Source organism: Poromitra crassiceps (assembly GCF_964638095.1).
Source record: "Poromitra crassiceps genome assembly, chromosome: 4".
In the NCBI taxonomy this organism is placed as follows: Eukaryota; Metazoa; Chordata; class Actinopteri; order Beryciformes; family Melamphaidae; genus Poromitra; species Poromitra crassiceps.
In genome coordinates, this window is record NC_139626.1 from 8,330,424 (window position 1) to 8,341,174 (window position 10,751).

Below are 10,751 nucleotides of genomic sequence, written 5' to 3' on the forward strand. Positions count from 1 at the left end.
CGTGCATGAGAGGTGCTTTTTTTCTCTGCATATTCCGTCAATGTAAAATAATTAACCCTTAAGAAAGTTGAATTTCAGGCTTTGGGAATCACTGAATCTCAGTGACTCACGCTGGAAGGCTGGGAGGCAACTCAGGCGGAGGAGAAGCAGGTTCGGAAAATCATGGGTTGGACCACCGCCAAGATTTATATCGCCAGCCGGAGCAGAGCCGCCGCGTGAAAACCCACCTCACTTGCAGGGTCGCTCTATCGGCTAAACGGCCCGGCTTGGAAACTTTTAGACTGAAGAAAATACCACTAGTTTGTGGATATTAGTGGGATTTTTGGTCTTTCTAACTTTTTTAATTATGTTTATTCGGCATAATTGATTTGTTGATCTGAGCTAAAGAGGAACCATTCCCCAAATTTACATAACCAACAACATTGATAACCCCCTAATGTCTGATAATGACTCATCAATTTTGTTTGTCAAGGCCACACCAAAGCCGTGATGGATTTCAACTGGCTCACAAGGAACTAGATTTGTTTTTTTTTGTTTTTTTTAGCCAGCTACTTTTACTCTTACTCAAACCATTTCTAGACCAGCACTCTACACGGGTACAATATTTCACTACTCGCCCCACTTCTGTTTCTTTGACAGACTTCAGCTGTGAATTGACATGGATTAGACATAACATGATTATCCAACGGAGATGCTGGCTGCTCTTGCCTGCTCAAGCATATCCAATATCCTACGTCAAAGTGATCACATGCTTTGGTGAAGCGCTGCATCGGTCACCAAAGTGCCATATCATAATCAGGGATGCACCGATATGAAAAGTTTGGCCGATACCGATAACCGATATTAACATTGCAGTTATGGTCGATAACCGATATTTACCGATGTCGATATGATCTCTATAAAATAAAATAAACGCACACATTTTTATGATAATACAATTTTCGACATACTGAAAAACACATGTAAACATAAATAGTGAATTTGAAAAAGTTATGCATTTATTTATTTATTTCCAAAACATTTGGAAAAGTCCATAAATCGTAGATTTACCTCATTGTTTCCTCTCAATGTGAAAATTTTGGCTGATACCGATAACGATATTAACATCGGACTGATGCCGATATGTTAAAAAATGACTAACATCTGCCGATACCGATATGATTGCCGATATATCGTGCATCCATAATCATAATAATGATCATATATAATAGAACAGGCAGGGGCAGTATGGCCACACAAACTCCTTACATTGCATGAATGAAGAGGCCAGCTGCAGTGTGTGTGAATGTGTCTGAACGTATGGGGTAGTAGTATACATACATGACAGCTATAGCAGAGAGCTGGCAGGGCTGCTGGCTCCACGTAGCGCTGACAGAGTGCCCGCTCTGTGTGTGTGAGAGAGCGCTGGATTTCCCAAGACGCCCATTAGCCAGATGTACGCTAGCAAGGACATTGAGACTGCCTTCAATCTAAACATGCTTCATGCACAACTCTGCTGCTTCTGATGGGGCAGGGGGGGTCCAGGGTGTGTGTGCGCGCTCGTGCGTGCTCTGTTCAGACTAGGGATGTTCATTTTGAAAAATGTCCAAAATCGAAAATCGGGGAAAATTAATTATCGATTATCGATCATATTAATAATAATATATATATATATATATATATATATATATATATATATATATATATATATATATATATATATTTTTTTACAAAATGAATGCCTATGGCAGAAAATACGAAAGACGTGTTCTCCTGAACTCTTTATTTCAATGTGTCTCCTCTCCAACACTCTGCTGTCCCCGGCGCATGCCGGTGTGAATTCCCCATGTTTAAAACAGTTTTGTTGGCACAAAGGCCCGTGCCCAGCCAGAAAACTAGAGACTATATGAAGCTCCACCTCACGTTAGTCGGCTGTGCAATTGAGTGGGGCGAGGAGGAACGAATTCCACCCAAACCTAGTCCGCAAAAAAAAAAAAAAAAAAAAATGTTTTTTTTAATAATAACAATAATCAATAATAATTCCACATGATCATTCCATTCCTTAACGATCAATTATCGATTTTCGATAACTGATGAACATCCCTAGTTCAGACTGAGAGGTATGTGTGTGTGTGTGTGTGCGTGCGTGTGTGTGTGCGTGTGTGTGTGTGTGTGTGTGTGTGTGTGTGTGTGTGTGTGTGTGTGTGTGCGCGTGTGTGTGCGTGTGTGCGTGTGCGTGCGTGCGTGCGTGCGCGTGTGTGTGTGTGTGTGTGTGTGAGAGGGATTATTTGTATCACTCCAATTTTATGTGGAAGTGAATGTCTGCTCAGTGTTTTTGAATTTAAATCGGATGTTGTGATATTTTCATTTTCTCATCTCTTACACGGTTTTGTTTTATGGTTTTGAAACGAAAAAACAATTTAGATTACTTTAATTTCATTTGATTTCAATACAACTTAATTTATCCAACATGAGGTAATTAATTGGGCACACACAAGTTGAAAGATGTAAAACATTGAAAGCCCCAGGGTGTGTATATATATATAGGCTACTGTAGCTGTATTAAAAACGAGCATGAGGAAACGGCATGTGGGCCAACACCAGATGATCTTGTTATGATGAGCTCCTACAGAAAGGGGCGGGATGAATACATACTGGGGCCAAATGGGGACATTATGATTTTAGCTTGATAGCGAACCTCACCGCCTCTCTTAATGCATGCTAGCATTATGATCTATTGTTTAGGACTACAGTGGAGACAGCCAAATATGTAAAAGACCCCCCTTTGGTTTACCACCGAGCTAAAAATACACAGCTTTGGTGGGTGGAGATTTATGTTTACCTTGTGAGCTCTAATTATTTGTCCCACTTAGCTTCACCAGATAGCCGCGACATGTTTTAGCAGCGTGTGGTCAGACACCAGATTGTTCCCGTCATCACTTGCAGAAATAGTGCTCGCTCAGGATCGTTAGCCGTCGTGCGACGCTGTTGCTCAGAATAGGATCATGTCATCCTGGAATGCACGAGTTTCTCCCCTCGTCTTGCTGCGTCCTGTGGTTTTCACATGAATTTGAGGCTTTGATAGTCGTTTGTTGCTTCCTCGTGGAGAGAGAGGAACAGCAACTTGTGCTCAAGCTGTTTTGCATGTGTAGGAAAGCACTAGCAGGAGGGGACCTTCATTTTTCTTTTCTTTTTCAATATTTTATTTTAATTTTTTTTTTAACAACATACAAACAAGACAAACAGGCTCAGACACAGGGAAACAAAAGAAAAAAAAAAAAAAAAAACATTATTTTATCAACATTCAGTATTAAGTCGTGCTATCAGGTGCTTATTATGCCTGTAAGAGGTACTGTGCCCGCCTGCCCGGGATCCCACACAGGGGGTCCATGAGGAACCAGTCTGGCGAATCACCCGTCACCACCAACCTCAACGAGGTAGGCTAGAAACGGGTCCCAAATGGCAGAGAATTTCTTAAGTGAGTCGGTCCTCAGGAACCCAAGTCTCAGGAGGGGACGTTCTTAACTTGACGGCTTGATGTTAAGTCTGTTACATTTTTTAAGAATCTGATTGTCATACTCATATATCACACACAGTCTAGTACGTTTTTGTCATGCAATCATTTTGTGTATTTGCATGTCATTTCGTTTTTAATGTCCCTAAAGCACAAAATGACCATAATGTATCTTCGGGGTACTGATCGGGTTGTTGATCAATAAATACCAATCACTCAATGATTACTTGGCCACGTGTTGATCTTCCTGGGTTTAAAAACCTTACCTTCCAGGGGCCTATTATTGCCTCTTATCTAGACCTTTCTGCTGGATGTGATTAGCTAGCTTACTCGTCTCTATTGTGAACATGTGCCTGTGCCAGAGAGGTGTCACAGCAGTCTACATAGAGGTCAATGAAAGTCATCGATTACTTACTTAATGCCCCTTGAAAATCTACATTGGTCTTAAGAACATCAAAAAAGAGACATAAACAAAACAAAATAGAAAAAATACAACTCTATCACGTGTTTCATGAGGGAAAAAATCACCACACCTACACAGCCACTTCCTAACCTTTGCCAAGGTGACAGAGTTAACGAACGTTAGGACTTATCAAGTTTCATCAAGAGGTTCCAGTGTGCAGGATCAGCCATTATATTAGCAGCAGCGAGGGGCCCACTGGCTTGTACTAAGGTGACCTTAACCCCGGTATTTCTAACCACCCTCCCCTCCCTCGCTTTACTGCTGCAATATCCCCTTTGGAGAGAAAAGCTGGGAGGATGTGAGTTCCAGGAAAGCTATCTTAAGTAAAAGCAGAGATCATCGTAATTATTATGAAGCTTCATATGTTTCACCCGCTGAATTTGTGACTCATGAAAGTGTCTTCACAGCGGTTAAGGTCACAGACTTTATTAGCTCATCAGACTCATCAAAGCCGTCCTGCACTAAAGCACTCTGATTCCTCATATTAGTCTGATCCTCTGTATGTATGATCCCTGCAAACAGTTGTTGGACTAATTCATTTGATTGAGAGTTTGATGTGACATCAGTGTTGTTGTGGTCATCCCTGGATCTGGGCCCGCCGTGTCCTCCCTGTTGTGTGGGAGACTGATGGTTTGTGTGTGTCCGAGTACAGGCACAATTTTCCTTGACTTAAACATAGCTAAAAGCTGTTGTGTGGTTGGCTGCGCAGACAACAAATGCAACAAAAAAATCGCCAATTAAGGTTTTTTTGTACTCCAGAGCAAAACAAGGAAGCCGTTGAGAATTGGCGAGAAGAAAAATGTGGATCTAGCTGTCAAGGAAGTAAGTTGGAGTGTTCATCTTCCATATATATGATCTTTGTGTGCAACACGTGACATAGGAGAACGCCAGGATTGGGGGGGAGTATTTGTTTCCCCCCGTTTTGGGCGTGGTTTCTGAATGATGACGTGCTCCGCAGTGTCTCTATACTGTTACAGATTGGCCTCGTTAATTAGCAGTGCTGTAGTATCGTCGTCCTGTCTACAATCCTTTGATCCTGTGATTTGGGGGGTTGTCTGCCTGCATGGCTGCTCTGTCAGAAGTGAATTTCATCTGTAAATGTGAAACAGAGAAATGAAAAAAACACAAAAAAAATCCAATATCGTGCAAGGGAAAGTCAGAGAGGGTATGACGGTAGGACAGAGAGAGAATCAGAAAGAGGGGAGGGGAGGAGTAGAGAGAGAGAGAGAGAGAAGAGGGAGGGCGACCCAAACTGAAAGATGAGACAAGAAAGTCAAAGTCTGCACATCTCCATCTTTCCACTTATCATCATCACCCTGAGCCCTCGGCGGGACAAACAGCAAAACACGCTCCCTCTAAAACGGCAAACCCCTCGCGTCGCTTTGACAGCTCTGTCACAACTCCCGGGCCCTGCGCCATATTGTCTCATCCCGCCTGTCACCTGCTTGAGTTATTTCACGGCTCTGGGAACGCCGACGTGAGTAGAAAGGCGTTTTTGTTTGGCAGGGGAATGCTATGTCTCAACCCCCCCACCCCCCCCCCACCCCGCGGTGCATTCTCTAACTTTGGGACCGCTTTGGGGGCGTTTGTCTGCTCTCCTTCCTTCTCACTGCTCTTCTCACAGTTAGTCGCTCTTTATAATCGTTGACTATGATGAGAGCTTGGCAAGGAGACGCATCTCCCTGTCCCAATCCTCCTGTGGAGAAGAGACCAAAGAGCTGTCCTCAGCCCCGGGGGCCAGATCACTCTGCCAGATTGCTCTGCATTTAGGGGGCCAGATCGCTCTGTGTTTAGGGGGCCAGATTGCTCTGCATTTAGGGGGCCAGATCGCTCTGTGTTTACAGGGCCAGATCGCTCTGCATTTAGGGGGCCAGATCGCTCTGTGTTTAGGGGGCCAGATCGCTCTGTGTTTAGGGGGCCAGATTGCTCTGTGTTTAGGGGGCCAGATCACTCTGTGCTTAGAGGGCCAGATCGCTCTGTGTTTAGAGGGCCAGATTACTCTGCGTTTAGGGGGTCAGATCGCTCTGCGTTTACAGGGCCAGATCACTCTGTGTTTAGAGGGCCAGATCACTCTGTGTTTAGGGGGCCAGATCACTCTGTGTTTAGGGGGCCAGATCGCTCTGCGTTTACAGGGCCAGATCACTCTGTGTTTAGAGGGCCAGATCACTCTGTGTTTAGGGGGCCAGATTGCTCTGTGTTTAGGGGGCCAGATCACTCTGTGCTTAGAGGGCCAGATCACTCTGTGTTTAGGGGGCCAGATCACACTGTGTTTAGAGGGCCAGATTGCTCTGTGTTTACAGGGCCAGATCACACTGTGTTTAGAGGGCCAGATCGCTCTGTGTTTAGGGGGCCAGATCGCTCTGTGTTTAGGGGACCAGATCACTCTGTGTTTACAGGGCCAGATCACTCTGTGTTTAGGGGGCCAGATCACTCTGTGTTTAGGGGGCCAGATCACTCTGTGTTTACAGGGCCAGATCGCTCTGTGTTTAGGGGGCCAGATCGCTCTGTGTTTAGGGGGCCAGATCGCTCTGTGTTTAGGGGGCCAGATCACTCTGTGTTTAGGGGGCCAGATCGCTCTGTGTTTACAGGGCCAGATTGCTCTGTGTTTAGGGGGCCAGATCGCTCTGTGTTTAGAGAGCCAGATCGCTCTGTGTTTAGGGGGCCAGATCGCTCTGTGTTTAGGGGGCCAGATCGCTCTGTGTTTAGGGGGCCAGATCACTCTGTGTTTAGGGGGCCAGATCGCTCTGTGTTTACAGGGCCAGATCGCTCTGTGTTTAGGGGGCCAGATCGCTCTCTGTTTACAGGGCCAGATCGCTCTGTGTTTACAGGGCCAGATCACTCTGTGTTTAGGGGGCCAGATCGCTCTGTGTTTAGGGGGCCAGATTGCTCTGTGTTTACAGGGCCAGATCGCTCTGTGTTTAGGGGGCCAGATCGCTCTGTGTTTAGGGGGCCAGATCGCTCTGTGTTTACAGGGCCAGATCACTCTGTGTTTAGGGGGCCAGATCGCTCTGTGTTTAGGGGACCAGATCGCTCTGTGTTTACAGGGCCAGATCGCTCTGTGTTTAGGGGGCCAGATCGCTCTGTGTTTAGGGGGCCAGATCGCTCTGTGTTTACAGGGCCAGATCGCTCTGTGTTTAGGGGGCCAGATCACTCTGTGTTTAGGGGGCCAGATCACTCTGTGTTTAGAGGGCCAGATCGCTCTGTGTTTAGAGGGCCAGATCGCTCTGTGTTTAGAGAGCCAGATTGCTCTGTGTTTACAGGGCCAGATCACTCTGTGTTTAGGGGGCCAGATCGCTCTGTGTTTAGGGGGCCAGATCACTCTGTGTTTAGGGGGCCAGATCACTCTGCGTTTAGGGGGGATGCGAGGAGGAGAGGAAGAGGGAGAGAGAAATGGAGTTGGAGGGAGATAAATGGAGAAAGTGAGGGAGGAAAGAGTGAACAGGGAAAAGACAGAAACACTCACACAGCGTCAGAGCACTGGTCTGCTTGCCAAAATATGTCAGACCTCCGTACACTGTCACTGGCTCTGACTCAACTGCTATTGGGGAGTGGGAATGGCGTAGAGGAGGAGAGGGGCCGTGCTAACAGGCTGGATAAACACATCATTTCTGTAGCTGGAGAGAGAGCAGCCAGATGTTCACTACTCTTTGGGAAAGCACCTGCAGCTTTTGGCAGACGACAGCACACACCAGCTAATTGCCCAGCAGGGGTTTACCTGTGTAGTAGGAGGATATAAACAACCTTGAAACCTTCAATTCAAGTTGTATTATAATAGAGAGATCAATGCACAGGACACTAGATATAGACCACCGCTGCCTGTTGCACCAGCTGAACGTAACTACATGTACTCTACTGTATAGTGTATAGCAGTGGTTCTTAAACGCTTTCACATCAATGGCCCCTAAACTGATACAAATTAGACCACGGGCGGGCCCTCATTTGATCAGATTTTGTCCCAGGGCCCCCACCTGATCAGATTTGAGCTTTTATGATGACCCTCTCACTCTCCTGACCCAGTCTTGCAGGAGCCTGGTTTTGGGGTCGTTAGGCTGATTGGGTACCCCTGGGCCCCATTGTACTCATAGAGACAGTCGGCATGTGTGGGAACACCCACAAAATGTTATACGGCTGGCGCACGAGTGGGGTAAAACTGCCAATATATCTCAATGGGCTGACTCACCAAAGGACGGTGCTGCGGCTCTAAACTACAGGTTTGGGGGTTCTAGAGCAGAACACAAGACGTCTGCTCAGATGTGTGTTTACTGCGGTGGTTAAATCCCTGATCGTATCTGCCTGGGCTGGGCTATCAGCTAAATTCTAACTTTGCTGAATGGATCGAACGGGGGATTTACCCCACCCTGACCACGCCCCCAGCCAGGCTGAGCCAGGCTGAGCCAGCTTACCCAGCGTCTATGACGAGACATCGCCTCAACCTAAGTATGAAGACCTTCAGAGTCAGACCATTCAGTCTCTCTCCCTCCTTACCGATGCTTTGTTACTTCCTTGAGTCACGTAACATAATGAGGGGAGTCATACCAAAGTCATACACCAAAGTAAAAGTTAAAACAATAATTGATGAACTAAAACTAAGGGAAAATAACTAACTAGGCAACACAAACTACCAAAATACTCATACATTATAATCCTATTACGGAACTATCCGTTTTATAAATCCCACTTTTAACATGGTTACTGCACTCCAGCAAATGGGAATTGTTTGGAAAGTCTTGTGCAATAAAGGGGATCAATCAGGAATACAAAAAAGCAGGAAACTATTATCTACCAGTAAAAGTAATTGGATATCTAAAAAAACTCAACAAAATAAAAGACATCTCTAATCTATTGTAGTGCTCTGAAAACGGAGTCAAAGTGGAATAAGGTATTCAATGAATGTGGGGTCAGTGTCCTTGACACATCCATTCCTACATAGATGCTCCAGTGAGGAAACACCATCTTGACCAGGCCAGCTGTGTAAAGACACACACATAAAGCCAAGAGGTCATATCATATGTCTGAGTAAGGTGTGTGTGTGTGTGTGTGTGTGTGTGTGTGTGTGTGTGTGTGTGTGTGTGTGTGTGTGTGTGTGTGTGTGTGTGTGTGTGTGTGTGTGTGTGTGTGTGTGTGTGTGTGCACGTGCGTGAGTGAGTGGGTGGGTGGGTGTGTGGGCTGAGTATGGGAGAGTTCAGTGGGGGCTTGTGAAACAGGGCAGTGGGCAGTGCTGGTTACGGCGGTCTTACATGAGCATCAAGTTTGTGTGCTGTGCGTCTGTGTGTGTGTGTCTGTCTGTCTGCCTGTGTGTGTGTGTGTGTGTGTGTGTGTGTGTGTGTGTGTGTGTGTGTGTGTGTGTGTGTGTGTGTGTGTGTGTGTGTGTAGTGGGTGGGGTCCGTGTGCATGCATTTGTGTATGTTCCGGGGTAAGAAAGGATTGCAGCCTCCAGCTAACCTGGCTCAGTCTTAGCAGGCCTACATTATGTACTGACTTTGGAGCACTAGGTCTACATTATGTTGAGACTGTCATATTTTTAGCTGTGCTGAAATATTGATAGCACCACAGCATGGAGCATTAAAGTTTTATCCATACTCCATTCTCTGAGCTGCCTGAGCCTGTCTATCTGGGAGGGCTGAAGGTGTTTAAATCAGTATGGTGCCAATGCTTTTCCTACGCGTAGGTATGGAATATGAACAGTGTCAGCTGCCTTTTCACACCTTACTCTGACCAAAATAGATGTTTCTACGATAGGTAAACATGCCCCCATATTGCCCCCATATTTACCAGCTACATGAAGATTTAGATTTTGCACATGGAAGTTCTCCCCGCATTCATATGTGTCTTTGCTCAACAGAATGCTAATCAGTCAATTCCAGCTAGTACAGTATTGTCTTTCAAACATTAAAACGTAGCCCGCGGGGAAGTGAAAACGGAGTCTTTGGCCGGCTTTGCATAGCTGCAGACCTTCCTAAGTTTGGATCTCTTACAGATACGAGGCTTATGCTCTGTTTGGTTGTCCCGGCCGGCAGTAGCCGGGGCCAACGGGGCTCGGGGCACTTTGGGTGAATCTGGAATGAGTCAGGCCACTTTCATTGTGCTTCACTTGAGAAAAGCAGGGGATTTAGCGCTCCCTGTGTGAAATGGCAACCCTCTGGAGAGCTGGGCCTAGTCTCCTGGATGGTGTGGCTGTGAGCGGCATTTTGATAGGCTGTGCTTTTGGAACAACTTTTGGCTCGTGTTCTGTTGTTGCCGTGTGCTGTGTTGTATCATGTTGTGACTGTTTACCATGCGCCACATGTGCATTGAAATGAGATCATAATCAACAGCACAAAGGTTATACAGTTTCACGTGTGTGAACTGTGAAGTGTTGAAATGAACCGCCAAACAGGCAGGGTCGGGACGGAAAAGGATTCCGGGGGCAACGACATATATTTGAGACCAAGCCAAACACTATTTAGCCAGGCAGGATTGCCGTGCGACGTGTAGATCTTGAGCCTGAGAGATCTGCCAGTGATGGTGTGCCGTTTGTGTGTCTGTGTGTTTTTCTATCCAGCTCTGTTTGTCGAAAGATCGAGAACAGCGAACAGGGCCCTCGGACAGTCAGAGCATCACATACTACATAATGTAATGCACAGTCGAAACATCTGTTCTGTGTATGCTTTTTATATTCTGCATTGATAAAATAGTTGAAATTACAACAACCAATAAAGTGGGACTAGAATATTTAAGCAATATATCACGAGAGCAAGTGTGTTGTGGAGAATATATCCCGCTGATAAGCTGTTATCCCACGAGGCCGCAGGCCGA